This window comes from Hypanus sabinus, chromosome 2 (assembly GCF_030144855.1).
Source record: "Hypanus sabinus isolate sHypSab1 chromosome 2, sHypSab1.hap1, whole genome shotgun sequence".
NCBI lineage: Eukaryota > Metazoa > Chordata > Chondrichthyes > Myliobatiformes > Dasyatidae > Hypanus > Hypanus sabinus.
This window is the reverse complement of record NC_082707.1, coordinates 34,446,915-34,473,946: the sequence shown is the minus strand read 5'-3', so window position 1 is coordinate 34,473,946 and position 27,032 is coordinate 34,446,915. Positions and strand designations below refer to the sequence as shown.

At 43.2% G+C, this 27,032-nt stretch overlaps 1 pseudogene; it reads left to right on the top strand.

The window, feature by feature from the left end:
- The window catches only part of LOC132403339 (very long-chain specific acyl-CoA dehydrogenase, mitochondrial-like), a 57,359-nt pseudogene that overhangs the window by 7,110 nt on the left and 23,217 nt on the right, over positions 1–27,032 (top strand).

Genomic DNA, 27,032 nt, shown 5'->3' with positions numbered 1-27,032 from the left:
TCCTTGCATAGACCAGGTTTGTTATAAAGGCTTAAAGTAGAGGCATAGCAGTATGAATAGGAATAAACAGAATCGACAACAGTTTGGAAATTAGCTGATGGTGTCTGTGCCATCAGATTGGCTTGATAGAACTGGGTGATCACCCAACCCGAGGCTCTTGCTTCATTCACTGAAAGACCTTGCAGTGTTGTACTTCTCCTAGTTATCACCATTTGTATCATGTGCTTTGACTCTGAACAGTCCTGCGTGAACAAATTAATCACAAAAGACATGTTGGGCTTTTGATGTTAAGATGATTTCAAGAACATGTTCGAAGTTCATAGTAAATTTATTATCAAAGTATTTATATGTCACCGTATACAGCCCTGAGATTAAATTTAAGGAATTAAGGGTTAAGGGGAAGAGGCAGGTAGATGGAGATGAGTCCATGGCCAGATCAGCCATGATCTTATTGTATGGTAGAGCAGGCTTGACGGGCCAGATGGCCTACTCCTGTTCCTATTTCTTATATTCTTACATTCTTATGTTTTCTTGCATTAAATCCAATAACCAGAAAAGAATCAATGAAAGACTGCATCCAGCAGGGTGGACAACCAGTGTGCAAAAGGTAACTGTGGTAAACCATGTATATCTGTCTGAACACACCCCTCTGCTGACTGCTCCTGTGGCTCCTCCCACAGACCTCTGGATAAAGGTGATTGTGTCACTGCTCCTCCCATGGTCATCCAGCATGGACGTGCTCCATTTTACTGCTACTAAAAACCTTTCAGTATTTACTCTACTTACAGTCTTTTGGAGTTATTGATAGTGCATCAATAACAAACTCAGCAAGTACAAATGAAAGAAAAGAAGTAATAATAAATAATAAGCAATAAATATAAAGAACATGTGTTGAATGGTCCCTGAAAGTGAGGCCAAAGATTGCAGAAACAGTTCACTGATGGGGCAAGTGAAGTCATCCCCTTTGTTTAAAAAGCCTGATTGTTGAAGACTAATAACTGTTCCTGAACCCGGTGGTGTGAGTCATGTGCTGCCTATACCTTCTTCCTGATGGCAGCAGCGAGAAGAGAACATGGCCTGGGTGGTGAGGGTCCCCGATGGTGAATGCTGTTTTCCTGCAACAATGCTCCATGTAAATATGCTCAGTGGTGGGGAGGGGTTAACCAATGATGGACTGGGCCATATCTCCTACTTTTTCTAGGGCACTGGTGTGACTTGATTTAATTTTAACAAAGCTTTGATGAGATTTTGCAGACATTTCAGTCTTTGCCTGAAATTTAATCAGGAAAAAATGATTAAAGATCAAGACACAAAATCTCAGCGCTGCCATTTTAGGCAGAATTATTGGTGTGTTCAGGAAAACATATATTAGTAGTTCTGCTTGCATAAAATGAGCATGCATCAAATGATTTGTTAAAAGCTGTGTGTAATTTGAATAGAAACTTCCTTTTGTGTTTTGGACTAGGACCAAGAAATCCTGGTCTTACTGGAAATACTCAGATATCGTAATAAATTAATTTTATAATATATGGACATCTGTCCATATGAGAAATAATTTTCTCTATATGGATTGGAGACCATGTTAGTCAGTTGTCAGCATGTGTAATATTTAAGAAGTAGATTGACATACCGTTCATTGGATCCACAAAGAGTTGGAAAGGAATCTGCTTTCTGAACCTTAATTTTGTCAGAAATGCTATTCTGAACTGTTTATAATATTTATGGTGTTTGGCTGAATTTATAAAAATGTAGCTGATATATTCTTCTGTTGTTGAGGAATCTTAAGCTGTTGCAGCAAAATAGTACAAGGAATGTTGTAAAGAATGAAACACTCCACTCCACAATCAAAAAAAAATCATAGCATCATAAAACTTTTAAGTCTGCAGCTTACGATCTCAGTTTTTTAAAATTATTTGCATGATTTGTTCTCATTGGATGCTTGTCGTTCTTCGGTTTGTTGTAGTTTCTATTGTAATTCTTTGTTTTCCTGTGAGTGCCTGCAAGAAAATGAATCTCAAGGTTGTTTATTGTACATTCTGAAAATAAATTTACTTTGAACTTGGAACTTTAGAAGTTTTATGGCCCAGGTAGAGGCCAGCTAATTGAGCCTACTAAATGGCTGAGCCATTCAACCTACTGATTCCTGTTTCAGACATCCCTTCACTTCCAGGATCCATCCATTTCCCTATAGTCCTACAATTATTCAAAATCTCGAGCGCAGCATCAGTTTTTGTCTGAGTATGGAGTTTGAATTCAATAGAGCATTTTTAATTGGTGTTGCTACCGGTTTATTGCTATCACGCATTGCATGATACTGAAAAGCTTTCGTTTGCTTGCTTCCAGATAGCCATTCTATAATAAGTATATCAGTATATGCAGAATACTCTATAATGTTAAAGAGAAAGTGTCATGCAAGGAGACAAATAAAGTAAAAGAGCCAAAGCAAGGCCAATTAGGAATTGAGTTAATCTCTTAGAGTCTGCGAGATGTGTCTCAAGGGCCTAATAAGATTAGAAGAGGTGTCCTTGATCCTGGTGGGGCATGCTCTGAAGGTTTTATATCTTCTGTTTGACAGGAGAGAGAATGAATAGAGTGGTAAGGGTTGCTGATTATATTGGCTGCTTTCCTATGCCCTGGGAGTCAATGGAAAGGAGGTTGGTCTGTGTGATAGGCTGGATTGAGTTCACAACTCTCTGCAATTTCCTATGGTCTAGGGCGGTGGTCGGCAACGTTTACCACTGAAAGAGCCAATATGGACCCATTTCCCACAGAAAAGAAAACACTGGGAGCCACAAAACCCGTTTGACATTTAAAATGAAATAATACTGCATACAACAGTTTTTTTTTGCCTTTATGCTATGTATAAACAAACTATAATGTGTTGCATTTATGAAATTGATGAACTCCTGCAGAGAAAACAAAATTACATTTCTGCATGCAACAAAAACATTTTGAACTCCAAAAAAAAGACGTTGGGTTGAAGGTTACTCCATAGTTAGCCTACCTTGGATCGAAGAATTAAAAGAAAGTGCGCACTGGCGGGTGTCAGGCATTGGCAGTAGTGATGTATATTAATAGCGATAAAAAACATGTTGTAGCGGTGTGCTACACGCAGCGCTAAAATAACGACTCTGCAGTCAAAGATAACTTTATTCGAACTAAACAGCCTTGCTTTAAAGCCTCCCTCAACCCGCCCCCCCCGTGGGCGCGGATGCTCCAAAAGACACGTACTCACAAACCCCCGTAGGCTATCTCCCTTAGCCGGAACGGTGGCTAATTGTGAGCCGGTTCGGATGTGCCAGGAAATGGGGTCGCCACAATGTTTTATTTAGATTGTACAAGATCACCATAATCTTCAAATTTCGAATTACATTTCAAAAACTAACAAACCACGGGGAACCGCAGCACAGAGATGAAAGATTCGCATGCGGCTCCGGAGCCGGGGGTTGCCGACCCCTGGTCTAGGGCAAAGCAGATGCCATATCAAGCTGTGATGGATCCAGAATGGATGGTTCCCCTGCTGCATCAATAAAAATTGGAAAGAGTCATTGGGGGTCAGCCTTCAGTGTGTTTTATTCTTATATTTTATTGTTAATGACCATGTGTGGTGAACTACATATACCTGTCTGGACACTCCCCCACTGCTGACTGCTCCTGTGGCTCCTCCCACTGACTGTAGCTCCTCCCACGAACCCTGGTATAAAGGCGATTGGAGACACAGCCCCGGCCTCAGTCTCCAGGATGCAGTGTGGTGGTCAATTGCTGCTTGTTCTTTCTTCCACCCAATAAAAGCCTATATCTTGCCTCACGTCTCCGAGAGTTATTGATGGTGCATCACCATGTTTTCCAGTTCAAAATCAAGGAGCTTTCCGGTAATGAGAGATTTAAAATGGTTGAGCCTGAAACTAAAATTAATCGTATTAAGAGTATATTCATGATCTCTCCTGTTGTCACATGATCTGTACAGAAATGGAGAAGTTGTTTCTTCAGAATTTCATATTTAATAAAGTTGGAGAAGAGAAGTAATGCAATTTATGGCACATTGGGCACCAACTTAGGGTGAGGAGAGGGGCAGAAAGAATAGGGAGAACTCCCTAAATGTTAAGCCTTCTATTTTATCAAATGTTCCAAGTCCTGCTCACTCCGTTATACAGGATAGTAAACACAAGAGAATCTGCAGATGCTGGAAATGATGAACGGTCTCAGCCAGAAAGTTTGACCGCTTATTCTTCTCCATAGATGCTGCCTGACCTGCTGAGTTTCTCCACCATTTTGCGCGTGTTAGTCTGGATGGCTGTTGTTTGCTAGTATGCAGCATTATGACCACCATGTCAAGTTCAAATGGCCAAGCTATCTTTCTGAGATGAAGGCTGATTAGGGATCAATTAACTTTCACCCCGGCTCAACAGAAAATTCATATAGCCTAAATTTTGGATTGGACAATGTCTAGCTCCATTTAGCACCTCTTTACCCAAGGACATTCATATGAGAGATGTCCCTGGTCCTGAAGGGTATTTTGGGCCAACCTGTAAGCTTGAGACATAATAGTTTTTCACACACAGATGGAATTTTGTGCAGAACGATTGTTAATGATGTGCTGAAATTATTAAAGGTATTAAACCATAAATATTGATGGGTAATATTTTTATTGTAGCAAGATGAATCATGCTTTACATCAACAACATTTACACAAGTAAATAATTTTCCCTGTGTGCAGGAAAATGAACTCTGCTTGCAATGGTCTGTTTATCTGAAACCCTCATTTGCACCTTCCTTTAAAACCATTTAATAGGTGGACCATGCTGCCAATCAAACACAATTTGGTAATAAGATATATCACTGTGGCCTCATCCAAGAGAAGATTGCTACCATGGCCATGCTACAGTATGTAACTGAGGAAAAACAGGTGACATACAGACTTTTCTCTGAAAGCTGCACTTAACTGGTCTACACAGATCAGTGAGCCATGGGATTTAGTCATTACCGTAGCTGATCTCGGCCACCGTGGCCAGGGTGATTTAATCTCAAAAGCCTAGTTCTTGGGAGAGGAAGATTAGTTTAGTTTCCTGGTACGGTAGTATACTGGCTAGCACGGCTGCTGTAAAGCTCCAGATCGTGTCCTGTCATCTGTGCAGAGTTTGCATGTTCTCCCTGTAATTTCCCCAGCACCTGGCTTTCCTCCCTCACGCCAAAGAGACGCAGATTAGTAAGTTGATTTACATCAATATGGGAGGTTACGAAGAAAACCAAATAGTCTATCTAGAGTCATAGAAAAGTACAGCGCAGAAACAGACCTTTTGGCCTCTTTGGTACATGTTGAAATCGTTTAACATCGACATGCACCGAGACCAAAGCTCTCCAAATCCCTACTATCCATGTACCTATCCAAACTTCTTTTAAATTTTGAAATTGAGCTCACATGTACCACTTGTGCTGGCATCTCATTCCACACTCTCCCCACCGTCTGAGTGAAGAAGCCTTCCCTCATTTTCCCCTTAAACTTCTTACCTTTTACTCTTAACCCATGACCTCTGGTCATAGTCCCACCCAACCTCAGAGGGAAAAACCTGTTTGCATTATTCCTATCTGTAACTCTCATAATATTAAATACCTCTATCAAATCTCTCCTCAATCTCCTGTGTTCTAAAGAATACATCCTAATCTATTCAATCTTTCTTTATAACTCAGGTCCCCCAGAACCGGCAACATCCTTGTGAATTTGCTCTGCACTCTTTCAACCTTGTTTACATCTTTCCTGTAGGCAGGTGACCAGAACTGCACACAGTACTCCAAATTAGGCCCCACCAATGTCTTATGCAACTGCAACATAACATCACATCTTTTGTACTCAATACGTTGGTTTATGAAGGCCAATCCACCTGTGATGCAACTTTCAATGAATTATGGACCTGTATTCCCAGATCCCTTTGTTCTATCACACACTACGGTACCCTACTGCTCACTTTGTAAGCTCTAACCTGATTGGTCCTAATGAAGTGCAAAACCTCACACTTGTCTGCATTAAATTCCATCTGCTATTTTCCTGTCCATTTTTTACAGCTGATGCAGATCCCTCTGCAAGCCATTATAGCCTTGCTCACTGTCCACTGCATTCCCAATCTTGGTGTTATCTACAAATTTCCAGTTAACCATATTATCATCCAGATCATTGATATAGTTGACAAACAACAAAGGACCCAACACTGATCCCTGCAGTAACCACTGGTCACAGGCTTCCAGTCAGAGAGGCAACCTTCTACTACCACTCTTTGGCCTCTTCCACAAAGCCAATGTCTAATACAACTTACTACCTCATCCTGAATACCAATAACTGAACCTTCTGGACCAGCCTCCCATGTGGGACCTTGTCAAATGCCTTGCTAAGGTCCATATAGACAACATCCATTGCCTTGTCTTCATCCACTTCCCTGGCTTCCTCAAAAAACTCTATAAAATTGATTAGACATGACCTGCCATGCACAAAGTCATGCTGACTATCCTTAATCAGTCCATGTCTATCCAAATATTTACACTGTATATCTGGTCCCTTAGGATACCTTCCAATAACTTTCCCATAACTAGTGTCAGATTCACTGGCCTATAATTTTCTGGGTTCTGTTTAGAGACTTTTTTAAACAGCGAGACAACACTGGCTATCCTCTAGTCCTCTGGTATCTCTCCTGGTAGCTGTCGCTAAGGATGTTTTAAATATTTCTGCTAGGCCCTGCAATTTCTGGACTTGCCTCCCGTAGGGTCTGAGGGAACACCTTGTCAGGCCCTGGGATTTATCTAACCTGCTTTGCCTCAGGATAGCAAACACTTCCTCCTCTGTAATCTGTACAGGATCTATTTAAGATCTCCAAGATCAGAAGAAATCCTGGAAGAAACCTTCCTCTTCCAAGGAAATCTTGAGTATTATTCAACTCAGGATCTCAGCATTTTTGCAGTGAAATTGCAAATAGTGAACACTTAGCAAAGAAAAAATAAGCAAGATCTTTTGCTGACTTTAACAGGGCTTGTTTTATCGTGAGGAGTTTTAAATGTGTGCTATATGAATACTGCATGGTATATTGACAGTACAATTAACATTGATTGAAATGGACATTTTCATATCAATAAAGGGTAAATGATTTATTTTGAACAGCAGTGAGCGTATATTTGATATATTTGAATTTGGATGACGGAGCAAAATGATGGGGTTTGTCCAATTGGTGTAATAGAGGAGGAGGAGAAAATGGCAGCACGACGCAGAGCGCGTGGCCTCTCTGGAGATGGATATCTGTTCCGTGTTAAGTAGGGATCCTGATTTGATGGAGACAGACATGAGAGTGTGGAGGAACATCTGGAGAAACTTCTGAAATTCCCGCTTCACTGCCGCTGCTACTGTGCAGTCCGGAATCTCCAGAAGAGAAGGCCTCCGAGACCTCGGCTTTGCTTGCTTCGGTGGCCGGGACAAGGTCAAAGGCGTTCGGCAGGGGATGGTGCTCGGGAGGCTGTATCGGAGCCGCTGGGCGGAGGCTCGAAGTTTTCGGACGGACTCAGAGTCTGCTCCCGTCGGGTGCTTCCAAGGGCATCAGTTGTCAGTGCCTGGAAGTTTATGGCAGGGAGAGTTTCTCCTTCTTGCTGCCTGATATCGGGACTATTGGAGTCGATTGAGACTTGAGACTTTTTTTAAACTGTGTCCATATGGTCTGCTTTTATCAAATTACGGTATTGCTTTGCACTGCTGTAACAATATGCTGTAATTATGTGGTTTTGTCATTGTGAGTCTTGGTTTGTCCTTTTTTATTTTGGGATATCACTCCGGAGGAACATTGTATCATTTCTTAATGCATGCATGCATTTCTAAATGACAATAAACGAGGACTGAATGTCCTCATAAACTAATCTAATTAGATTAAATGCAAATTTTGTTTGAGGGGGTGCTATTTTACAAGTCGATTTTGAAGCTGGCCACTGTCCCCTTGCCAACATTAATGACATTATTACAGGAAATTCTGTTCGGATGAGAATGGGAGAAATTGTGGGTGTAACTTATTCCAATTTTTCTTTTATCTCCAAGTTAAATTAGCTATTGACATTAATTGAATAGTGATGAATTTTCTTTCTATTTATCCGATCCATTCTTATCTACAGGAGGCAGCCTGGTTTGTGATTGATGAATGTATCCAGATCCTGGGAGGCATGGCTCTCTGCAGGTACTTGTTATTTTACAGTATAGGAGGAACTGTAGAACCTGGTGTAAGAGATACATGAGGCACAAAACAGCACACGAGATATAGAAATGACTCCACCATCAATACTATTGGGTTAATCATCTGTCTCAAAGCCAAATTCTTGCTCTCTCTTCAGACTCATTGGTGCTTTTTCTGTCTAGAAATCTGTACTTTGTAGCAATGTACTACATACAGAGCTAGAGACGACACGCAGTCGGTAAGTCGTTTCGAGACTAGTTTATTCAAACTTCGTGGCGCTGGCATTTAATCCCTAGCGCCCGCCCTCTCCGGGCGGAAATGCCATCAGAGGTGCATTACCAAAGTCTCCCCCCGCCCGCTGGCTATTTGTGAGCCGGTTCACCTGTGCAGAAAGTGGGTCGTCACATAACCCGCTCCCCCCCAGAACCGGCGATATACCCCCCCAGTGTCCACAGTCTGGATCAGCCTCTGTTTTGGAGGTCTGCCCCTGCGCCGCGGTGCCTGAACCTCAACCGGCTGCGCCAAGTCCACATGGGCTGGTTTGAGTCAGTCCACCGTGAAAACCTCCTCTCTCACCCCAATGTCCAGAACGTACGTGGACCCGTTGTTGTTGATCACCTTGAATGGCCCCTCATACGGCTGCTGTAGTGGTGCCTGGTGTCCGCCCCTTCATACAAACACAAACTTACAGTCCTGCAGGTTTTTGGGTGCATGGGTTGGGGTCCGTCCGTGCTGTGAAGTCGGCACGGGAGCCAGGTTGCCGAGCCTTTCACGTAGTCTGTCCAGGACTGCTGCGGGTTCTTCCTCTTGCCCCCTTGGGGCTGGTATGAACTCTCCTGGGACGGCCAGGGGTGCGCCGTACACCAACTCGGCTGACGAGGTGTGCAGATCCTCTTTGGGTGCCGTGTGAATTCCAAGCAGGACCCAGGGAAGCTCGTCCACCAGTTAGGTCCTCTCAGGCGGGCCATGAGAGCCGACTTCAAGTGACGGTGGAAGTGTTCCACTAGTCCGTTCGACTGTGGGTGGTAGGCAGTAGTGTGGCATAGCTGCGTTCCCAACAGGCTGGCCACAGCCGACCACAGGCTGGAGGTGAACTGGGCGCCTCTGTCGGAGGTAATGTGGGCCGGTACCCCGAAGTGTGCTACCCAGGTTGCGATCAGTGCTCGGGCGCAGGAATCGGCAGATGTGTCGATGAGTGGGACCGCCTCTGGCCACCTCGTGTACCGGTCTACCGTAGTTAGGAGGTACTGCGCTCCTCGGGACACTGGTAGGGGGCCCACGATATCCACATGAATGTGGTCGAACCTCCAGTGGGTGGGTTCGAACTGCTGCAGCAGGGCTTTAGTGTGCCGCTGCACCTTGGCTGTTTGGCACTGCGCGCACGTTCTGGCCCATTCACTGACCTGCTTGCAAAGCCTGTGCCACGTGAACTTGCTAGAGACCAGCCGGACAGTTGTCCCGATAGATAGGTGTGCCAAACTGTGTATGGAGTCGAAAACTCGCTGCCTCCAGGTTGCCGGGATGATGGGGCGAGGTTGGCCGGTAGCCATGTCGCACAGGAGGGTCCTCTCACCTGGGCCTACGAGAAAGTCCTGCAGCTGCAAACCAGAGACTGCGGTCCTGCAGCTCGGCACCTTGTCGTCTGCCTGCTGCACCTCCGCCAGTGCCGCATAGTCTACCCCCAGGGATAGGGCCTGGACAGCTGGTCTGGAGAGTGTGTCCATCACGATGTTGTCCTTTCTCGAGACATGCTGGATGTCCATCGTGTACTCGGAGATGTAGGACAGATGTTGCTGCTGGCGAGCCGACCAGGGATTGGACACCTTCATGAACGCGAAGGTCAATGGTTTGTGGTCCGTGAACGCGGCGAGCGGCCTGCCTTCTAAGAAGTGCATGAAATGCCGGATTGCCAGATACAGTGCAAACAGCTCCCGGTCGAAGGCACTGTACTTGAGTTCGGGTGGTCGTAGGTGCTTGCTGAAGAACGCCGGGGGGATGGGGGCGGGGGGGAGACTTCCGGTAACATGGCGATTGTTTAGTTGCTCCGAACTTTTGCTCTGTCATTTTTCCTATCTTTGCACTATATGTCTCCATTCTTAAACTTTAGTTAGGTATTTTATTAGTTCTCTTTTACCTGCCTGCGAACACATCTATCTTATAATGGCTACCAAAAGTACTAAAACCGGGAAAAAGTAAACTTCTACGGCTTTGCCAGCTGACATTCTCTCTGTTTTGGAACAACATCGACAAGATATTTTAATGGATTTTAGAAATGAATTTAGAACTTCTTTCAACCAGCTGGATTTCAAATTGGATCAGATCAATGCTAGAGTGGATGAACATGCTGAACATTTATCTCGCATTGACTCAACTTCTGAAGATTTAAAACGCCGTGTTCAATATCTTGAAACTCTCTGCTCTAACCTAGAGGAGAAGTACAGTAAACTTTTTTCCAAAATGGTGGATCTTGAAAACCGGAGCAGACGTTGCAATCTACGAATTCTTGGTTTGCCAGAGGCCACCGAACAGGGCTCTCCCATTGAATTTTTTTCTGATTTTCTCTGTGAGATTTTTGGGAAAGAATTTCTTCCGACTCCACTTGAGCTTGAAAGGGCTCACAGGATGTATGTTCCCCGTGCAACTCTGGGTTCCCGTCCACGGCTGGTAATTTTGTGCTTTCATCAATACCAGGTGAAAAACCGTTTGATTATGGAGGCACGCCGCAGAGGTACTTCTGCTTTTCAAAATACGGTCATTCATTTTGTGGAGGATTATGCCTCCCAGGTTCTGAAGATGCGTGCTGAGTTTAATGGTGTAAAGAAAGTGCTTTTTGAGCGCGGATTCAGACCCTCTCTCTGAAATCCAGCCGATCATCGAATTACGCTTACTACTGGAGATTATAAGTGGTTTAAATCAGTGAAGGAGGCTGAGGCATTTGTTGGAAGTCTTCCGGTCACCTCGTCTTCTTTGGAACCGGTCTGACCTTCGAAAATGGTTGATAAGTACTTCTCAAAGTAAAACTATTTTTTCCGAACTCAGACTTTACTTGAATAATTCAGACATTATCTATTGAAACTCTAAGGGCTGTAGTCAATCTCTCCCTGGACTTGGTGCATTTTTTCTAAATAGATAATCTAAGTTTAATGTTTCCCTGTGGACTTTTAGATTGTACTTGTGTAATCTATTTTATTTTTGTATAACTTTATCTATAGAGATCTACAATTGACTTTAACTTGTTTTGGAGGTTTGGAGTTTTTATTGAAGGCCTCCCTGTTGGTTGATTCATAGTTTAAGTTTTGCTTTTTTTTCCATAAATGGTTGATAAGTACTCTCTTTGAATTTATAATTTCCCCTTTTTCTCCCTCCGTTTTTTTTTCTTTTAATCTTTTATAATTTTTCGTGGGTAGGTTAGTTTTAGTTTTCTTCTGATTTTCTTTGTATTAAATTTTATACTTCTGTTGAAGTTGTTCCTATTTGTAATTCTGTTTTCTATTGCATAAATTAGTTATTATTTGCTATAGCATTTATACAGAACTTTTGTTAACGACACAGAACTGGAAGTCATACTTGGGTTAATTTTTTTGGTAGAGCTAGCTGCTTTTTTAGGTAGCCGTCCGGTTTTGGGTTGCGAGGGTGGTGTGGATTCTCCAGTTCCAACACTACTCACTGTTTCTTTTGCTTTCCTTTGTTATTCAGGATATGTCTCTGTTTTGATTCTATGGATCTATGTTTACATTTTTGCTCCCAGACTGTTATTGTACTGCTTGATTTTTTATATGCCTGCTGCCTTCTATGCACTAACAATTGATAATGGTTAATACACTTAAACTTGTGAGCTGGAATGTAAAGGGATTGAATCATCCTGTTAAAAGAAGGAAGGTTTTCTCACATATTAAACAACTCAAAGCTGACATTGCTTTCCTTCAAGAAACTCATATTCGTAGTTTTGATAATTTTTGGCTTTTGTCAAAGTGGGTGGGTCAGCATTTTCATTCATCCTTTGCCGCCAAAGCTACGGGGGTCTCCATCCTTATTAACTCAAATATTCCTTTTGAACTCCATAATAAGATATCTGATACAAATGGCCTTTTTATTATTGTTTCTGGTAAATTATATAATACTAAAGTTGTACTAGCAAACCTGTATGCTCCCAATTTTGATTAAGTTAATTTTTTTGAACGTTTTTTCTCCTCACTACCAGATTTAAACTCATACTCTCTTATACTGGGTGGCGATTTCAATTGTTGGTTAGATCCTAATTTGGATCGATCGTCCTCTGTTACTAGACTACCTACTAAATCTGCCTTAGCTATTCAATCTTTTCTCTCTAAATATGGTATCTCTGATATATGGTGTTTCCTTCATCCTACTGAGAGAGATTATTCTTTTTTTTCACATGTTCACCATACCTTTACTAGAATTGACTACTTTTTACTCGATAATCAACTTATTCCATTTGTCTATTTTTGTGATTATCAGAGTATACTGATTTCTGACCATGCCCCAATTACTCTGTCTTTAAATTTTCCTGGTCTCCCTCAGAGGAATAAACACTGGCGGTTTGACTTGACTTTATTATCAGATGATGATTTTCTAAAATTTATTTAAAAAAGGATCAGATAACCTTTTATTTTAACACCAATACATCATCTGAAATGTCATCCCAGATTGTCTGGAATGCCATGAAAGCATATTTGAGGGGTCAAGTAATCTCCTATACAGCAAATTTTAATAGAAAGTCCTGTGCAGATTGATTAGACCTCATTAATTAGATTAAAGAATTGGATCAACTGTATGCTCAAACTAAGAATCCTGAATTATACAAGAAGCGTGTAGAACTTCAAACTAAATTTAATCTTCTGTCTACTCAACCTGTCAAACACCAACTTCTTGAAAGTAAGAGTCGCTTTTATATTCATGGTGACAAATCTGGTAAATTTCTAGCCAATCAGCTGAGGCGTTCCAAAGCCAAACAACATATTACAAAGATGCGGAAGGAGAATGGAGACTTTACATCGGATCACTTAGAAATCAATGATGCATTTAAAAATTTTTATTCTTGACTTTATTCCTCTGAATCTCTGAATGAGAATGTTGATCATTTTTTAAATAATCTGAATATTCCTTCGCTTTCATCTGATTTTAAAGCTAAACTTAATGTGCCTATATCATCAGAAGAAATATCTTTTGCAATTTCTGCATTCTCTTCAGGGAAATCTCCTGGACCTGATGGGTTCCCCGTAGAATTTTATAAATCATTCTCTTCACTTCTTTCTCCTCAGTTATTCTCAGTATTATCTGATTCGTTTAATTACGGTAAATTGCCACCCTCTTTTAATGAGGCATCTATTATTCTTTTATTAAAAAAGGGTAAAGACCCAACAGAGTGTTCCTCATATAGGCCAATTTCTTTGCTTAATGGTGATGTTAAAATCTTGGCCAAAGTTTTGGCTTATAGATTAGAAACTGTTATTCCCTCTATTATTTCTGAGGATCAAACTGGTTTTATTAAAAACCGTCTTCCTTTTTTTAACATTCGGCGTTTATTTAACATTTTATATTCACCTCCAACTGGGATTCCTGAATGTGTTATTTCCCTCGATGCAGAGAAAGCATTTGACGTATAGAGTGGAACTAACTTTTTGCAGTTTTAGAAAAATTTGACCTTGGTCAAAGTTTTATCTCCTGGATCAAATTGCTGTATCTGTGTCCTACTGCCTCTGTTTTGACCAATTTTCAGAAATCCCAGTTATTTAACCTCAAACGTGGCACTCGTCAGGGATGCCCTTTAAGTCCCTTTCTCTTTGATTTGGCTATAGAACCTTTGGCGATAGCATTTTGAAATTTTCCTGAATTGACCGGGATTTGGAGAGGTGGTGTTGAGCACAAAGTTTCTCTTTATGCTGATGACTTATTACTTTTTCTTTCAAATCTGTTTACATCCTTACCACCAATGTTTTCACTTCTTGATCAGTTTAGCCAGATCTCTGGCTATAAACTTAATTTACATAAGAGTGAACTTTTCCCAATTAATAAAGAAGCACAAGAATAAACATTCCATGATCTCCCTTTTAAAGTAGTTCATAATCAATTTACTTATCTTGGGATTACAGTCACAAGGAAGTTTAAAGATCTTTTTCGTGAAAATTTTGCCAATCTTTCATATACTATAAAACAGAGTCTGTTACAATGGTCACCTCTATCTATGTCTTTGGTAGGTTGTATTAATGTTGTTAAAATGTATGTTCTCCCTAAACTTTTATATTTATTTCAATCAATCCCAATTTTTATTCCTAAATCTTTTTTTGATTCCTTAGACTCTAATATTTTGTCATATCTGTGGAAGAATAAGCGCTCTAGAATTAATAAAGTTTATCTCCAAAAATCTAAAAAAGAGGGTGGCATGGCTTTACCTAACATTCGTCTATATTATTGGGCAGCCAATATACGTTGTGCTACCTTTTGGTCTTTTTTCCATGGCCAACCCGAGTGCCCTAATTGGGTGGCAATGGAGTTGAGTTCCACTAAAGATTTATCTATTTCTGCACTTCTTGGCTCTGTACTCCCTAGTAGTTTGTCCAGATTAATAGTTAATCCTCTTGTTAGACACACTTTGCGTATATGGGCTCAGTTTAGGAAATTTTATGGTTTCCATGGTTTTTCCTTTTCTAGCCCTATCTTACATAATCACCTTTTTTTACCTACTACGTATGATTCAGCATTCCATGATTGGTATAGGAAGGGCATTAGACATTTTGAAGATCTTTTTATTGATAATCGCTTTGCATCTTTTCAACAGCTCTCTGCTGTTCAATCTGCCCAATGCTCATTTTTTTAGATATCTCCAAATTAGACACTTTATTAATCCTTTAATTCCTAACTTCCCTGAAATGCCTGAGAAAAATGTTATGGATTTCTTTCTTTCTATTAATCCACTAGGTAAAGGTTTAATATCATTTATTCGTGATAAATTAGCAGCCTTACGACATGCCCCTGTGGATAAAATTAAAATGGCTTGGGAGCATGATTTAAATACCTCCTTATCTGATGAGACTTGGGACTCGATTCTCAAATCGGTTAATTCAACCTCTCTTTGTGCTCACCATTGCCTTTTACAGTTTAAGATTGTTCATAGAGCCCATATGTCTAAATCTAAAATATCTCGATTTTACCCTAATATTAGTCCTCTTTGTGATAAATGCAAAAGGGGCGAGGCCTCTCTCATTCATATGTACTGGTTTTGTCCTAGCTTGGAGAAATTTTGGAAAGATGTCTTCATAACGTTATCGTATATTCTGAATCACCACCTAGAACCTAACCGTTTAATTGCTTTGTTCGGTTTTTTGGGTGAGACAGATTTACGTCTGAGTTCGACTGAGTGTCGAATATTATCTTTTGCTTCCCTCCTGGCTAGACGCTTGATCCTCCTTAGATGGAGAGATGTTGCCCCGCCCACGCTTGCTCAATGGCTTAATGATATCATGTCCTGCTTAGACCTTGAAAAAATTCATTATTCAGTTCTTAATTCGGATATAAAGTTCCATAAGGTCTGGGGACCTTTTATTGAGTACTTTCATAACCTTCCTCTTGACTAAGGTTTTTTTTCCGGTCCCTTGCTTTCAGCTCTTTTTTTTTGGTAGTAGGCATTAATATCTTCTGTTGCTAAGTGTATTTACAGCTTTGGGGGTTTGATTGTCCTGATTTATATTCTCTATATTGTGTTGTGGTTGGTCTGGAGTTTTTTGTTGTTGCGGGTCTTGGGGAGGATACTAATTTTACATGTCTTCAATTTGGGTGCTTTCTCAATTATCTTTTTTATATTATATTATTATTGTATGTTTATTTTTGCACTGTATTAATGTTCTTCATTTTGATCTGGGTTTTTTTTATCTGTAGCGATGTAGAAAATGTATAAAAAAACTAATAAAAAAAAAGAACGCCAGGGGTTGCCAGCACCCTTCAATGAGCTGCTCCAGCACCCACCGATTGCTGTGTCGGATGCGTCCACTGTGAGGGTGGTTGGAACGTCCGTTCTGGGGTGCACCAGCATCGCGGCATCTGCCAAGGCTTCCTTGGCTTTAACGAAAGTGGCCGCGGCCTCCTCGTCCCAAGTAATGTCCTTGCCTTTACCCGACATCAGGGTGTACAAAGGGCGCATGATACGGGCTGCTGAGGGGAGGAAACGGTGGTAGAAGTTCACCATACCAATGAACTCCTGCAGGCCTTTGACCGTGTTGGGCCAGGCAAAGTGGGGGATCGCGTCTACCTTGGCAGGCAGAGGTGTTGCCCCATCTTTGGTAATCCTGTGGCCCAGGAAGTCAATGGTATCGAGACCGAACTGGCATTTGGCTGGGTTGATCGTGAGGCCAAAATCACTCAGGTGGGACTAGAGCTGGCGGAGGTGGGACAGATGCTCCTGGTGACTACTGCTGGCTATAAGGATGTCGTCCAAATAGATGAACACAAAGTCCAGGTCGCGTCCCACCGCATCCATTAGCCGCTGGAACGTCTGTGCGGCATTCTTCAGGCCGAACGGCATTTGGAGGAACTCAAACAGTCTGAACGGGGTGATAAGTGCTGTTTTGGGAATGTCTTCAGGGTGCACCGGGATTTGATGGTATCCCCGGACGAGGTCTACTTTGGAAAAGATTCTTGCCCTTGTGCAGGTTTGCTGCGAAGTCCTGTATGTGCAGCATGGGGAAGCGGTCTGGAGTTGTAGCCTCGTTCAGTCTGCGGTAGTCGCCACACGGTCTCCAACCCCAGGATGCTTTGGGCACCATGTGCAGGGGGGAGGCCCATGGGCTGCCGGACCTCCGTACGATCCCCAATTCCTCCATCCTCTTGAACTCCTCCTTCGCCAGCCGGAGCTTTTCCGGGGGGAGCCTTCATGCGCGGGCGTGGAGGGGTGGTCCCTGGGTTGGAATGTGGTGCTGTACCCCATGTCTGGGCATGGCTGCCGTGAACTGTGGTGCCAGGATCGATGGAAAGTCCGCCAGGATTCTGGTGAATTCGTTGTCCGACAGCGTGATGGAGCCCAGGTGTGCGGCCGGCAACTTAGCTTCAGCCAGGGAGAACGTCTGGAAGGTCTCGGCATGTACCAGTCTTTTCCCTTGCAAGTCGACCAGCAGGCTGTGAGCTCGCAAGAAGTCTGCCCCCAGGAGTGGTTGGGCCACAGCGGCCAGTGTGAAGTCCCATGTGAACCGGCTGGTGCCGAACTGCAGCTGCACTGTGCGGATGCCGTAGGTCCATATCGTGCTGCCGTTTGTAGCCCTCAGGGTGGGTCCTGGCTTCCTGCTGCGCGTGTCGTACCCCGTCGGGGGCAAGACGCTGATTTCCGCTCCGGTGTCGACCAAGAAGTGGCGTCCCGACTGTTTGTCCCAGACGTACAAGAGGCTGTCCTGGTGGCCAGCCGCCATAGTCATTAGCAGCTGCTAGCCCTGGCCCTGGTCCTTGTAGAGCGGGTGACAACGGCGGGCTTTTGTAACCCACCGCTGGTGGTAGAAACACATTTGTTCACTGTCCTCCTCACTCCTGTCTCTGTGTTGGGTGCGCCCCCCTGACGGGCCTGGTCTGGTCTGCTGTTGGGCGTGTTGACCTGGTAATCTGACTGACGGGCGCCATGCTCTCCCACTTGGCTTTCCACAGCACGTCTGCCCGGGCCGCCACCTTCCGGGGGTCGCTGAAATCTGCATCAGCCTGCAGCAGATGTATGTCCTTGGGCAGCTGCTCTAGGAACGCCTGCTCAAACATGAGGCAGGGCTTGTGTCCGTCAGCCAGGGCCAGCATCTTGTTCATTAATGCTGATGGCAGACTGTCTCCCAAACTGTCCAGGTGAAGCAGGCGGGCACCCCGCTCACACCGTGAGAGGCCAAAGGTCCCAATGAGCAGCACTTTGAATGCTTCATATTTGCCTTCTTCCGGGGCTGACTGTATGAAATCCACAACCTGGGCGGCCGTCTCTTGGTCAAGGGCGCACACCACGTGGTAGCAATGCATGGAATCAGAGGATATCTGCCGAATCTGGAACTGGGTTTCTGCTTGACTAAACCATCACAGCGTCCAGAAAGTTGGCAGTTTTAGCGAAACTGCGTGAACAGATGAAGAGTCGGTCATCTTTGGTCCAAATCCCGTTTGGACCGTCGGGGTCACCAATATAGCAATGTACTACATACAGAGCTAGAGACAACACACTCCTGCCGTTTTGAGACTAGTTTATTCAAACTTCGCGGCACTGGCATTTAATCCCTAGCGCCCGCCCTCTCTGGGCGGAAATAACATCAGAGGTGCATTACCAAAGTCTCTCCCCATGCGCTGGCTACTTGTGAGCCGGTTTGCCTGCGCAGAAAGTGGGTCACCACAACTTCCTTTTTAAATACTTACCACAAATTCCATCATCTTCTGTGGTCGGGAATTCCACAGGTTCACCATCCTGTGAGAAAAGAAATTTCTCCGTACCTCAACCTACTTTGAGACTGTGACCTCCGGTTCTAGACAGGAGAAATATTCTTCTTTTATCCTGATTGCCCAGCCCTGACCGAAATTTGTAAGATTCAATAAGGTCTCTCTTTATTGTAAATCTTAGTAAGTGTACTTCTTAATAATTGTTTCGGATGGGGGGATGTCACATGATGACGTAGGATTGAAATGTGGAAATCCAGCTCTCCAGTAACAAACCAGTAAAATAATGTTCAAGTGAAGAAAAGTTAGTAAATACTTTTTTAAAACTATTTATAAACTACTCAGGATTGTCTTAAGATATGCCTCCTAAACAGAAGCAGAAGAAAACTACTACTTTGAAGACAACACAAGTTGGAAAAGAATCAAGGCTGGTTGCTATAGTACATTTATGACACAGGTATAAAGTAAACAGCATAATGCTTCTGGTACTTCATGTCTGATGAGGTCGGGATGATAGCAGAGAGTTCAGTAGTCTTATGGCCTGGGGGAAGAAACTGCTTCTCATCCTAACAGTTCTCTTCCTCATGCTGTGGTACCTCCTGCCTGATTGTAGGGGGTCAAAGAGACTGTTGGACAGATAGGAGAAGTCAATGACAGTGCCAAGGGCTTTACGTATGCAGCACTCCCGATGAATATCTCTGCTGGTGGAAGAGAGACCCCAATGATCTTCTCAGCAGTCCTCACAATCCTTTGTAGGGACTTGTGGTCAGATGCCTTTCAATTCCCAATCCAGATGGTGATGCAGTTGGTCAGGACATTCTTGATGGTACTGCTGTAAAAATGGATTAGAATGGGGGGAGGGGCTCAGAGGCTCACTTAATCAATCTCAGAAAGTGGAGATTTCCTGTGCTTCTTGACCAAAGAGATGGGTGTAGAGGTGAGATCATCTGTTATGTGCATTTCCAGAAACTCCTAACTCTCTGACAGAGGAGCTGTTTATTTGCATTGAGGATCGGCAAGTTCACAGTCATCTCTTTGGTTCTGTCCAAGTTGTGCTCGCGCCATTCTACCAGCCGCTCTAATTCCCCTCTGTACTCTGTCTCGTAGGTGTTGTTGCTGAGGCCGACCACTTTGAGGTCAACAACAACCAAGTTTGAACTGGATCTAGCAGTGCAGTAATGCACCAGCAGTGTGAACAGCATAAGACTGAACATGTAGCCCTGGGGAGCGTGATGCACCAGAGATGCTTCTGCCAACATGGATTAACAGGATCCAGTTACAGAGAGATGTGTAGAGAACCAACGAGGACAGTTTACCCGCTACCCTCTGAGGGATGAACATATTAAACATCGGGCTGGCAAATGAGGCACCATTTTTCAGGTGGGACAGGATGGAGTTGATTGATTTGAGTGATAAGAGAACTGGAAAGGGTCCAATGTAGCAGCTGTTACGAACCCCATAACTGGGTCACTTATCAGCAAAGATAGAGAGGTCCGTTGAAGTCTGATGGTACTATTTTTGACAGTATTTATTGGTAAAAATACACAAAAATAATATCAATGCAAAGATACAGATAATATACGTTGTCAATACTAACTCTAAAAGTGCGGGTATAATAATAATCAATAAGAAACAGCTCTATCATTGTCTAGGGGATAATGTATTGTCCGATGGAAATATCAAAGTCACTTAGTTCATTCGGGCTGCCGTCTTTGGTTGGAGTCATGAGAGAGACTTTTAAACTTGCCAGCTTTTTCTTTTTATGATGTCGATCCTTCAAGAGTTCCGTTTTTGTAGTCGGTCCTTTAGCTAAGCCATTCCGTGGAAGCCCGCCAATTCTTAGGCAAAGGAAAAGGACGCAAGCGAGCCCCACCAGCTGTCGCTAGTAAACGCTGTCACAGGATTTCTAGCGTTTCTCCTGGTACGTCTAAAGGGGTTGTTCCCCAGACCCTCTTTTATCCTTACTCACGGGGTATCAGATGTCAATCAGGTTGGGGTGATGCAATCCCTCAACCAGCCCACTCTGGTCATCTCCTGAGGGCTTCAATGAATAGTACAGTACTCAATACACAATTCCGTCTCCAAGAGACAATGGCTGTTATCTGTGGCTTTGTATCGCTGAGGCCAGGACCCACATTCCAAACCCTTGTGGATTCTGCGTGTCTCTCTCTCATTTCCTGGGTCCCAGACCTGAATTAATACCGATCTTGTGATTCTCAAAAAGGAGGGGGCTACTTTGTACCCTTTGGCCCCTCAGAGTTGTAGCACATTCGTAACACAGCAAGGTGGAATTTAATGAGATCCATAACCAGCCACTCAAAGGACTTCATTATTGTTGAAGTCAGTGCCAAGGGATGGTAATTGTTGAGGTAGGTTATGTTGCCCACTTGAGTACTGGGATGATGGAGGCTGTCTTGAAGCCTGAGCAGATGGTTGAGAGAGATGTTGAAAATGTCTGTTAGAAGCTCAGTTAACCAGGTGCTCAGTCTCTCAGCTCCCAACCAGGTACTTTATTAAGCTCTGTAAATCTACATTGGTTGACCCTGGCTGGAGTCTTCCTCACATCAGCTGCTGCTCGGGAGGAAGGGTTCCTTCCTTATCGGCACATTGTTCTGTGCTTCAAACTGAGTCTATCAGGAAGACACTTCGTCTATCAGGAAGAGAAGAGTCACTGTAGTTAACACACAAGGTGGACTTGTAGTCCATTATGCTCTGAATTCCCTGTCACATGTACCTCATTTATTTAGAGATACAGTGTTAAATAAGCCCTTCTGGCCCTTTGAGCCATGCTGCCTATCAACTCCCGACAAACCCGATTTAACTCTAATCCAATCATGGGACAATATACAGTGACCAATTAACCTACCCAGTATGTCTTTGAACTGTGGGAGGAAACTGGAGCACTCTGCAAAAGATCCACGTATTCCAATAGACAATAGGTGCAGGAGTAGGCCATTCGGCCCTTTGAGCCAGCACCCCCATTCACTGTGATCATGGCTGATCATCCACAATCAGTACCCCGTTCCTGCCTTCTCTCCATATCGCTTGACTCCGCTATCTTTAAGAGCTCCATCTTACTCTTTCTTGAAAGCATTTAGAGAATTGGCCTCTACTGCCTTCTGAGGCAGAGCATTCCACAACTCCCTGGGTGAAAAAGTTTTTCCTCAACTCCATTCTAAATGGCCTACCCCTTGTTCTTAAACTGTGGCCTCCGGTTCTGGACTCTCCCAACATTGGGAACGTGTTTCCTGCCTCTAGCGTGTCCAGTGGGGGGTGGACGTGGAAATTCCTTACAGATGGTGCTGGGATTGAATCGTCAACTCCAACGGCCCAAGCTGCAATTGTGTTGCGCTAGCTGGTACGCTACCATGGCACCTAATGTCTCCGGTGCAACAGAAATTGCATACTCTCTGTGAATAATTGCATTTCACCTCCCTGATGGTGTGGGAAAGCGTAGCTCTTGCTGATCTGAAAGATGCAGCACCCCGATCTCTCAGCCCTGCCTGCACCTCTGCTGTCAGCCATGGCTTTTGCCCTCACAGAGTTGTGTTTCATAATGATGATGTCCTTAGTGCACTTCTCCATATAGCCAGTCACAGATCTCGCATATTCATCAGTGTTAATATGATGTCCATAGGGTAGCTGCCACCCTCAACATGTTCCAGTCCATGAAGGTAAGCTAGCCAATAATATTGAAAAGGATACCAAAAGTTTCTCCATAAACATAAAGTCTGAAAGAGAATCAGGAGTGGATATCTGACCATTGGAATATGATGCTGGAGACATCCAGCATCTAGTAATGGAGACAAGGAAATGGCAGATGAAGTGAATAACTATTTTGCATCAGTCTTCACTGTGGAAGACACTAGCAGTATAGTGGAACTTCCAGGTGTCGGGGGTCATGAAGTGTGTGAGGTTACCATTACTCGAGAGACAGTTCTTGGGAAACTGAAAGGCCTGAAGGTAGATAAGTCACCTGAACCAGATGATGTACACCCCAGGGTTTTGAAAGAGGTGGCTGAAGAGATTGTGAAGGCATTAGTAATGATATTTCAATAATCACTAGACTCTGGAAGGTTCTGAAGAAAGAAAATTTGCAGATGTCACTCCAGTTTTCAAGAAGGGAGGGAGGCAGAAGGAAGGAAACAATTGACTAGGTAGTCTGGCCTCTGTGGTTGGGAGGTTGGTGGAGTCGATTATTAAGGATGCCTTTTCAGGGTACTTGGTGGCACTTAATAAAATAGGCCAAAGTCAGCATGGTTTTCTCAAGGGAAAAACTTGACTGATAAATCTGTTTGTATTCTTTGAAGAAATAAAAAGTAGGTTAAGCAAAGGAGAATGGGTTGATGTTGTGAATTTGGATTTTCAGAAGGCCTTTGACAAGGTGCCACACATGAGGATGCTTGACAAACTATGGGCCCATTGTATTACGGGGAAGATTCTAGTATGGATAAAGCATTGGCTGACTGGCAGGAGGCAAAGAGTGGGAAAAAGGGGGACTTCTCTGGTTGGCTGCCAGTGACTCCTGGTGTTCTACAATGATCTGTGTTGGGACCTATTCCTTTTATGTTATATGCCAATGATTTGGATGATGGAATTGATGGCTTTGTTGCAAAGTTAGCAGATGATATTAAGATTGATGGAAGGGCAAGTATTTTTGAGGAAGTAGAGAGGCTGCAGAAGGACTTAGACAGATTCGGAGAATGGGCAAAGAAGTGGCAGATGGAATACAGTGTCAGAAAGGGGAGAAAGTGTTTGACTATCTTCTAAATGGAGAGAAAATACAAAAGAATACTGAGGTGCAAAGGGACTTGGGAGTCCTTGTATAGGTTAATTTGCAGGTCGAGTTTGTGGTGAGGATGGCAAATCACTGTTACCATGCATTTCAAGAGGACTAGAATATAAAAAAGCATCACACACAAAATGCGAGTGGAACACAGCAGGCCAGGCAGCACATAAAAAAGCATGTAGTGTTGATTCTTTACAAAGTACTGGTGAGGCCTTACTTGAAGTATTATGTGCATTTTTGGGACACTTTATCTTAGAAGGGATGTGCTGAAACTGGAGGAAGTTCAAAGGAGGTTCATGAAAATGATTCTATGTCGGAATGGTTTGTCTTATGAAGAGTATTTGACGTCTCTGGGCATGTATTCACTGGAATTCAGAAGATTGAAGGATGACCTTATTTCAAAGCTATTGAACATTGAAAGGCAAGGCCTTGATGTTGTGGATATGAGTGGATGTTTCATATGGTGGGAGAGTCTAAGATCAGAGTACACAGTTTCAGGATAAAAGAGTGCCCTTTTAGAATGGAGATTAGGAGGAATTTCTTTAGCCAGAGAGTGGTGAATCTGGGGAATTCTTTGACACAGGCAGTTGTGGAAGCCAGGTCCTTATGTATATTTCAGGCAGAGGTTGACAGATTCTTGATTGGTCAGGGCATGGAGGGATATGGGAAGAAGGCAGGAGATTGGGGTTGAGAGGAAAAATGGATCAGTCATGGTGAAAAGGCAGAGCAGACTCGATGGGCCAAATGGCCTATTGCTGCTCCTATGTCTTATTTGCTTATGCTTTGAAAGCAGTCCCTCAATGCTGAGTTTGTTCCTCCGGCCATGTCTTTATCTCCCTTTGAACTGGTTTGATTCATTTTAATGATTGGTTGATATACAGGAATTAGCATAAGAGATAGGTGGCAGAGAGCAGCTTTGTATGCACCAGGTGTGTTGGTATAAACTACCTCAAATGTATTCTCATCTCTGGTTGCTAAGTCAACATGCTGACAGAATTTAGACGGAGCACACAAAATGCTGCACAAACTCAGCAGGTCAGACAGCATCTGTGGAAATGAATAAACTCTCGATGTTTCGGGCTGAGACCCTTCTTCAGGACTGAGGTAGAAGGGGGGAGATGTCAGAATAAAAATATTGAAAATGTTGCGGGGAGGGGAAGGAGGCTTGTGGGAAAATGATAGATGAAGCCAGGTATGTGGGAAAGTTCAAGGGCTGGAAATGAAAGAATGAGAATCTGAATCAGGTTTATTATCACTGGCACGTGACGTGAAATTTGTTAACTTAGCAGCAGTTCAATGCAATACATAATACAGAAGAAAAAAAACAAAGTAAAATAATAATAATAATAAATAGGAAAATCAATTACAATAGGTGTATACTGAATAGATTAAAATCATACAAAAATCAGAAATAATATATATTAAAAAAGTGAGGTAGTGTCCAAGGATTCAATGTCCATTTAGGAATCAGATGGCAGAGGGGAAAAAGCTGTTCCTGAATCACTGAGTGTGTGCCTTCAGGCTTCTGTACCTCCTACCTGATGGTAACAGTGAGAAAAGGGCGTGCCCTGGGTGCTGGAGGTCCTTAATAATGGACACTGCCTTTCTGAGACACCGCTCCCTGAAGATGTCCTGTGTACTTTGTAGGCTAGTACTCAAGATGGAGCTGACTAAGTTTACAACCCTTTGCAGTTTCTTTTGGACAATAGAGAGTGGACAATAGGAGAGAGGGATGGAGGAATGGAAGTAATAGGCAGGACAGAAGAAGTGAAAAGACAGAGTGGGGGATAGAAGGGGGGAGGAATTTGTTCACCAGAAGTTGAAATTGATATTCGTGAGAGTCCCCAGACAGAATATAAGATATTGTCCCTCCACCGTGAGGAGGCCATGGATGGACTTGGAACGGGAATGGGAATTGGAAATAAAATATTTGGCCATTGGGAAGTCCCGCTTGTGGCAGATGGTGTGGATGTGATCGACGAAGTGATTCCCCCAATTTACAATGGGTCTCACCAATGTAGAGGAGGCTGCATTGTGAGCACCAGACAGAACAGATGATTCACAGGTGAAGTGTTACCTCACCTGGAATGACTGCTTTGGGCCCTGGATGGAGGTGAGTGGGCAGGACCACTTTGACTGGTTGCAGGGATAAGTGCCGGGAGGGACGAGTGGGCAAGGGAATTGTGGAAAGAGCGATCCCTGCAGAAAGTGGAGGGGGCGAGGTAAAGATATATTTAGTGGTGGGATCCCTTTGGAGATGGCGGAAGTTGCAGAGGATAACATGTTGGATGTGGAAGTGGATGAGGTGGTAGGTAAGGACAAAGGTTAAACGGTTCATTTTATTGTCAAAGTATGCATGTACAATACAACTCAAATATTCGTTCTCTCCAGACAGCCGTGAAATACAGAAAGACCATGGGAATTGTTCAAATAAAAGACATCAATTCCCCCGGCAGAAAAAGAAACAAAACACACAATCCCCAATACCCCCTACTCCCTCCCTCGCAGAAATAAACAGTGACAATAGCATTATCACCCCAACCCTGAAAAAGAAGTGCCAGTAACATCAAATCCCTGACCTCCTCAATCACAGAAAAGAACAGTGACAAAAGCATCAAAACCCCCAACCCCCTCTCTCACGCACACAAAACTAACCAAACACAATTACAGAAAAACACCAACAAAAACAGACTCCAAATCCACAACCACTCCCTCTCACAAAAACTAACATATCAACAAACCCCCAATTGGCTGCAAGAAGGAAAAAAATGAATACCCAATGGAGACCGAGATAAAGTACAATCCATTAATCACATAAATCTCAGAATATCAAAAACATCTTCCTGGAGAGCATCCCATGAAGAGCGACCACCACGCTGGGCCTGACCGCCATCACTGCCAGTCCAACGGTCAACCCTGTGGCCTCTGCTGAGAGTGACCGCTGACCTTCTTTGCATTTTCCCCAATGGTTCAGTCTTCCTTGCCACTTCATTCATGACCCCATGCCCCGTCTCTGGACTTTTCCACAAGACAGCTCTCCAGATACTGCAGGGCGCTAGATCATTCAATCGATTTCCAAACTGCAAATCATAGGCTCCAACAGTTTCCGTAACACGATCTAGACAAAAAGAACAAACAGAAGGTGTAGTAAAAGAGAAATAATTGAAAAGATTGGCTATCTGGGAAATGTTGCCCGAGTAATCATTGCTTGCTGGTGCCATCTTGATTGAAAGACAGACTCCATCACTATTAAGGTGGCGGGAAGATGGGGTGAGTACTGATATATGGGATATACAAGACTCTGGTTTGCATGATTGAATAGGCAATATAATAGTAAGTATTAAATATTTGAAATTAGTGGGTAATGTACTAATTGTTATGTACTAAGTGTGTCTGTGAACTAATGTTTGCTTATTTGCAATACTGTAGGAAACCGGTCTAGAGAGAGTAATGAGAGATTTGCACATCTTCTGTATCTGTGAGGGAACCAATGATGTTCGACGATTATTTATTGCATTAACTGGTATTCAAGTATGTTCTAACTGCTTTCTGGATAAAGTAGTCACACTATAGTCACTATAGTCACACTATATAGTTATATACAGTGTCATGCAAAAGTTTGGGCACCCCTGGTCAAAATTTCTGTTACT